Consider the following 7,877-nt stretch of genomic DNA (forward strand, 5'->3'; position numbering starts at 1 on the left):
ACTCGAGTCCGAGATCCCGGGACAGGAAGCTGGGCGAGTGAAGGATGCTCATCCGGGAGGCGATGAAGTGACGGATGAAGTCGTGAGGATGATGGATGCTGATGGACAGCTGACGACGCGGCTGATTGGCGCACGTGGAAGGGGGGAGGGCCATGTGGAGGGGGGGGGGGGGCTGTGTGTGTGGTTGGAGTGGGGAGATGTGATAAGAGGAGGGGGCTGTGTGTGTGAATGGAAGGGGGGGGTGATTGTGTGTGCAGGAGGGGAGTGTCTCTCTAGGATCTTTTTATGCGTGTGTGTAAGGGGAAATGCTGTGTGTCTGTGTGTGTGTGTGTGTGTGTGTGTGTGTGTGTGTGTGTGTGTGTGTGTGTGTGTGTGTGTGTGTGTGTGTGTGTGTGTGTGTGTGTGTGTGTGTGCGTGTGTGCGCGCGTGCGCGCGGAAGGGGGGGGGATGTACAGTGCGAGGCGGAGGCACCTCAGTCGCCCCTCCACGCCCGCACGCAGCGCCGCCCCGCCGGAGTTTCGGGCGCGAGGGACGGGCGTCTCGGCGGCGGGCGTGGGCGCCTCGCGAGGGCGTGGCGAGCGGCGGCGGGGGACGCGGCGCCGCGGTGTCGCTGGGCCGCCGCCATCCTCCTCTTCCTCTTCTTCTTCCCTCCTTTTCCTTCTCCCTACTTCTTCCTCTTCGTTCCAGCCTCCTCTTCCTCCTCCTTACTCTTGCCTTTTTTCCTGTTTTCCCTCATTTTCTTTCTCTCTTTTCCTCCCCTTATTTCTTCTGTTCCTCTGCTCATCGTTTTCTGTTCTCCTCCTCCTCCCCTTTCCCTAACCTTACCTTTAACTCCTCCTCCTCTTCTCTCGCCTTCGCTCTCTCCTCCCTTGCCTTCCCCTCCTCTTTGCCTCCTTCTGATGACAGCGACAGCAAGAGTAAACGTAGCAGTAACAACAACACTATTACTACTACTACCATCACTAATACAATTGCCAATATTACCACTAATAGTTGAGTACTACAACCACTCTGCTACAATTACCATTACAACAACAACTACTGCTGCTATTGCTACTTCTTATATTACCACTACTATTACTACTACGGCTACTTCTACCACTACTACTACTGATGATATTACTATTATTACTATTGTTACTATCATTACTATTACTACTACTACTACTACTAATAATAATAATAATAATAATAATAATAATAATAACAACAACAACAACCTCTCTGCCCTCCGCCAGCGGCCATCGCTCCCCATCGTGAAGAGAGCAAGATGATACAGGTCCTGCACCTAGAGCAAGACAGATGGCTCATTGCAATAAAAGCTCACTGCAATTCGATCTTGCCTTAACTCGTCTTCAAATCCATAAGACAACAAATGGACAAATATGCAATAACTGGTAAAGCAACAAGAGGTGTAGACTGAACGCCTGGCTCTGCGAGAGCGCTCGCGAGGCAGGCCTTTGTCTCTGGTGTGCGCTCGCTCTATTTCTTTTTTTCGGGGGGGGGGGGGTCACTCCCTCTTTCTCTGGCCCCCTCCCCTTTCTTCTCTCTCTCCCTATCCATTTCCATCTTTCCTTCTTCTATCTCTCTTCTTCTATCTCCCTCTTCTTCTATCTCTCCCTGTCCCCCTTTCTCCTCTCTCTTCCTTCTCCTCCCCTTCCCGGCCCATTACCCCAGCTCCCCCCTCCCCCCCCCCAATTACCCTGGTGTGGTCAATCATTAGGACCCAACAGAGACCCCCCCTTCCCCCCTCCCAGCTCTTCATCCTCCAACGGCCCTTTTCACTCTCCTTCTACGCACCTTCTTCCCTCATCTCCTCTTTCTCCTTCTCTTCCTTCTCCTTCTAACTCTACTCCTTCCTCTTCTAGTCCTTCTCTTTCTTTTCTTTCCCCGTTTTCTACTTCTCCCTCATCTCCTCCTTTCCCCTTTTCCTCTCCTCCTTCCTCTCCCTCTTCTCCTCCCCCCCCCTCCCGCTCCCCATCCCCCCGGCGCGAGAATCGCCTGCGCCGCGAGCCTCGCGCCTGCGGTCCCGCCGCGGCCGCTCTTCTCTCACGCCCCGGATCCTTCAAGATTCTGCTCTGCCCTCTTTCGCTATTCCGTCTATATATCTATCCATCTCTCTATGGCTCCCCTTTCATCTTCTCCTCTCCCTCTCCATCTCCGACTTCCTTCCCCCGTCTTCCATCGCCCTCCTTCTCCTTCTTCTTCTCCTGCTCTCTTTTCCTTTTCCCTTTCCATCCTCTCCCCCCCTTCCCCTCCCCTTCTTCTCTCTCTCCCTCTTTCTCCCTCTCTCTCCCTCTTTCCTCTCTTTCTCCTTCTCCTTTTCCTTCTCCTTCTCCCCCTCCCTCCTCCCCCGCCCCTCCCTGCGCGCGCCACCCCAATGGGTCATCCGCAGCGAATGGTGTCGAGCAAAGCGCTTTCTTTCGCACGGGAAGCGACTCGACCAACACCCTTCTTAATACATATTATTTCTTCTTCTCCTTTTATTTTCATTTGTGTACTTTCTCCCACTTCTTTTTTTCTATTTCTATCGTGCGACAGTTAGCTTAGCGGATCTGTGTCTCTCTCAGCAGTTGGGTTCTTAAAGGCTACTGTCAGGTTTTAGATCTGCGCTATTCTGGTGTTCGGGTCCTTTCCATCTTTCTTTCGTTCTTTCTCTCTCTTTCTCTTCCTCTTTACCTTTCTCTCTGTCTCTTCCTCTTTCTATCATTCTCTTCTTCTTTCTCTCTCTTTCTCTTCCCCCTTTTCTCTTTCCCTCTCCCTCTCTGAGTATGTGTGCACCGCACGCACACCTGTCCTCCATCATCTCTCTCTACACGAATCACAGGCCAAAGCCACAACCGACAACCGATTTCTAGAACAACCGGAAAATGAGGAACAATATCTCCCCATCCCCACTTTCCTCACCCCCCCCCCCCGCCCCAGTCGCAGACGCCGTCACACATAACGGGGCGACACCGGAAGGGCTAATCTCCTTGGCTGTGTCACCGTGTTTCCGCTCTTACGTCGGCAATTTTCCACCTGCAGCCGCTCATGCTCCGCCGCCGAGGCGCCCCAGCTCTCAGCCGCACGTTCATATGGATACATATATGTATTACATATATATAAATATATATATATATGATATATATATGATAGTATATTATTATATTATGTATATATTATATATTATGATATATATATATAGTTTACAATAATATATATATAATATATATATATATATATATATACATATATATACATATATATATATATATATATATATATATATAATATATATATATATAATATATATATATATAATTATATATATATATATATATATAATATATATATATAATATTTATATATATATATATATATATATATTATATATATATATATATTATATATATATATATATATATATATATATATATATATATACAACAAAATATATACATTGTGTTTACCTACAATCAGCTCAATGTTAAACCAATATAAATACACTGGTGTTTATAGATATTCTATAATCATATCGTACGAATAAAAAAAAGAAAGAAAAAATATTACATCCATCCTTTCATACACATATACAGTATGTAATTCTTACCCACAAAGACCAATCACACGATCAAGCTTGAACCTACCTCCACATACGCCCACACACACATCCATATAACAAGTACATGCAGTTTGAATGTTGCATAAATTAACCCCATGGATATATGCAAAGAAACCAAACATACATGCCTACAGCCACACCACACAGAACGCACACCTCCCCTTCACGATCAGAGCACCACCGCCCGACACGCGTCCCCGAGCCAACCCGCCCTCCGGCAGCGCCCCCAGCGGGAGTCTGGCACTCGACCTGTGTTGGACACGTGACCTAACGCGAAAAATATGGTAATTCGGCGGCCCGGGGCGGGGCATGGGAGTCCTGCACTCGTAATGCCCGTCTCCTGTGCCGCTCGCTCACCTCTCGGGAGGAACCGGAGAGAGAGAGAGAGAGAGAGAGAGAGAGAGAGAGAGAGAGAGAGAGAGAGAGAGAGAGAGAGAGAGAGAGAGGGGACGAAGAGGGAGAAGGAGAGAGAGAGGGGGAGATAGAGATAGAGATAGATAGATAGAGGGAGATAGAATGGGGGAGGAAGAGGGAGGGAGGGAGGGAGGGAGGGAGGGAGGGAGGGAGGGAGAGAGAGAGAGAGAGAGAGAGAGAGAGAGAGAGGAAGGGAGGGAGGGAGGAGGAGAGAGGGGGGGGAGGGAGAGAGGGAGGGATGAGGAGGGAGGGAGGGAGGGAGGAGGGAGGGAGGGAGGGAGGGAGGGAGGGCCAGGGAGGGCGGGAGGGAGGGAGGAGGAGGGGGGGAGGGAGGGAGGGAGGGAGAGAGAGAGAGAGAGGAGAGAGACAAGAGCAAACGGAGAAAGAGAGAGGAGGAAAAGAGGGAGACGGAAAGAAAGCCAAAGATAACTGAGCGCTGAGCAAAAGAGACGAAAGGTGAACAAGACTCGACGTACCTCCTTGGAGACCAACTCGAAACTTCTTCCTGCGAACGAAAAGGGAATAAGTTAACAAAACAGAAAATAATAAAAGGGTGAAAACAATACAAAGAAGAATACAGAAAATTAAACGAAACAAAAGGTAAAACGAAAGATGAAAAATAATAGAACATGTAAGTAAAGAATGGTGAAAAGAATAAGAACAAAAAATAGGAAAGATATGCAAACAATAACGACAAGAATTAGCCAACAAAAGCTAAAAACAGAAATGGACATAATAGCAACAATCTTTGCGCTAATTATCCTAAACGGTTAAAATAACCCAGTATTTAACGATAATGGAGGCGTAATTACGTCTAATTCCATTGGTATTTGTCCATTTTTTGGGATAAAACAGGTTTGGCGCTGGCGGGCGATTGTTCAGATTTCGCGGAGATGACGCGGCAGACTGAAGAGAATAAGAGGGAAGACACATGGGCGGAGGAGCAGCGACATCTACCGATGGTTTGCTGACTTGATAACCAGCAACTTGGAAGAAGAAGCCCCTGACAACCTGCAAACAGGGTGACGCCGCCAAAACAACAGTGATAAATAAAAGCCAGAGAAAATCCGAAAATCAGCCCGCACGCCCACATGGGGTCTCAGTGGAAGTGTGGGCGGCGGGGGTCACGCCCTCGCCCTACTGGCCCTGTCAAGGCCGCCTATGCATGACAACCGCCCTTATATGGCGAGTGGAAGGCTTGACTTTAGAGGGACGCCCACGAAACGAAATGATGATGATAAAGAAAGTGATGAGGATGATTGCGATGAAGATGACGACGACATACAATAATATTAACTAAAATAATAACAATAACAATAACTATTATCATTGTAATGAAAATAATGATAATAATAATGATAATGATCATAATAATGACAATAATAATAATAAGTAAAAAGAAGAAGAAGAAGAAGAAGAGCATCAAATAATAGTAAAAGATGCTTGACATTGTTTTCCAATATCAAACGAGTGAGCCCCCCCCCCCCCCCCGGGCACGAAAGCCTTGCGGGTTTTCTGTCTGTTGCCTTCTCCCCTTTTTTATCTCTTGTGCTCTGCTTCATCTCGTTTATTTTTTTCTTACTGTTAAGATTTTTTTCCTTTTGTTTCTTTGTGTCGTATTTGTTGTCACCTTATTATTTTATGATATGCATTACTATTTTAATTTTCTTTTCTTTTTGATGTTTCTTTCACACCCTCGCTCTTCTTCCGCGCTCTGAATGCTCGCTACAAATTAATATTTTGCGCAAAAGAAAATAAATAAATAAATAATTAAAAAATATATAAAATAATAATAATAATGTCTAAGATATATTAGGAAAAAATATGTTTTACATAAAAAAATCCCCGCCTCGGCCACCAGCCTCAAAAAAGCCGTCTAGATCATGAGGCCGCGGGCGCCTCCGTTTCCCGCTCAAATTCAGAGACACTTCGGACACCTTAAATGGAGCGCCGGAGCGCCATATCGTCCCCGTCAGCCAATCACGTCGGGTGTCTCGACGGTGACTGGCTGACGGCCGCGAGAGACCGGTCCAGCTTTCCGCTTCAGGTGTCCGAAGTGGCTCTGAATGAAGTCTCTGAAACGGATTCCAACTGAGCCTCGGCGTGGCCGTCTGGAGTCTTCCAGCCGTGCGAGTGTCTGTGAGCTCTTGCGCCCGATTTTTCTAATGGTTTCTGCGATTCTGCATGTCTGTATTTCTGGCTCATGGTTGCTATCGGCTCGGCTGACGTGTCTGTCCGTCCGAGATTTTGGTCATGGTTGGTTGTGTAGCTGTATCTTGCTTGGTTATTCCTTCCTTTTAGTCTGTTTGATCTATGGCTGCTGATGTACTGAGTCTGTGGCTTTGTATGACTCTGGTGTCCTGTGGTCCTGAGGTGTCTCATGAGAGCCTCTGTGAATTTCCATCGATTTCTCTGGGTGTCTGCGGCTCAGTGCGGTTCCGCCCCCCCCCCCACCTCGATTTTCATTTTGGGAAGACGAGGGAAGACTTCCTCTTGCTCTCCACCGTATCTTCACTTTTTATTTTCGCTTAATGTTGTTATTGTTCCTTTAATTCGTCTTCCTATATGCTTCGTTTCATTTTTTTCTCTCTCTCTTTAATCTACATCCTATATATCCCTCTCCCCGCCCGTCTTCTCCCTCTGCATCTCCCTCATTTCCTGTTCTCCCTCTGCCTCTCCTTCCCTATCTCGTTCTTCCTCTCTCACTCGCACCCCCACCCCCTATCCCTCTCCCACACACACTCACCCTCCCTCTCCCACTCCATCTATCTCTCCCTCTCCCTCAGTCTCTCTTTCTCCATCATCCCTCATTCCGCTGGCTATCTCTCGGTTAATGTTTATCTCAAGGCCTTCGCCGCCTCCATCCCCGCCCTCCCTTCGCCCTCTGCGTGGTAATCTGCAGACACTCCATCTTGTCCCCTTCTGACCGCCGGCCGTCACTTTCTCTCTCTGTCTCTCATTTTCTTTCGCACATCCTTTCTTCCGATCTGTCTTCCATTTCTCTTGCGAGTATATGTGTATTTATTAATGTATGCGCATTCGCTTTCTTTCACTCTCCGTCTTTATCTCTCCTTCACTCTCCCTTTTCATTTCATTTCTCCATCTCCCCCGCCCCCCCCATCACCAATCTTCACACCCTACCGCCTTTCTCCTTCCCTTCGCACCCGCGCGCCCCCTGCCCGTCCCTGTTCGAACCCACTGATATATCCTACTCATTATACACATGCACTGCACGTACGCATACATAACCTACTACTGGCATACAGAACAGCTCATACACACAGACAAAGACGTACAGATGCGCACGCGCATGAACGCACGCACGCACGCACGCACGCGCGACACACACACACACACACACACACACACACACACACACACACACACACACACACACACACACACACACACACACACACACACACACACACACACACACACGGATCGAATCCGCTCTCCTCGCGGCCTCCCCCCCTTAATTCCCGTGTTTTGCCAGAGCGAGGATGCGAATTTCTCTCCGTAAGCGAGATGGGATCTCTGCTGGCACGATTTCCCTGACAATAACAGATGTGAGAAGGAGACGACGTATGGATTCACATATCGGTGCTTCGTGTGTACGGTGCTTTGGCATGAATGAACGTCAGCCTGCAAACTGAGTGCGCTGAAAGTCGGCACGCAAAAATCGGCACAAAAAACCGGGGCATTATTCCTGACCCACGAAGGTTCCCTCCGCCCAGCTCCCTCGTGTCCGACCCATGCCAGTCGTGGGGCTGTCCTGTGGTGGTCGCACGGCCCATGACACGCTCCGGCCGCGGTCATTATGCTCCGTCTGGGAATCTCTTGCTTCGGCTGTCATTTC

The 7,877-nt window shown here is 48.2% G+C and overlaps 1 long non-coding RNA gene across 1 annotated transcript in view; it reads right to left on the minus strand.

Annotated features, from left to right (window-relative positions):
- Positions 1–4,494: 4,494 nt before the first annotated feature.
- Positions 4,495–7,877, minus strand: part of LOC119574701 — a 102,139-nt gene continuing 98,756 nt past the window's right edge. The window contains exon 4 of the long non-coding RNA XR_005228900.1: positions 4,495–4,523. This is a non-coding gene — a long non-coding RNA (uncharacterized LOC119574701). The remainder of the gene's footprint in view (positions 4,524–7,877) is intronic.

The sequence above is a fragment of the Penaeus monodon genome, chromosome 6 (genome assembly GCF_015228065.2).
Source record: "Penaeus monodon isolate SGIC_2016 chromosome 6, NSTDA_Pmon_1, whole genome shotgun sequence".
NCBI lineage: Eukaryota > Metazoa > Arthropoda > Malacostraca > Decapoda > Penaeidae > Penaeus > Penaeus monodon.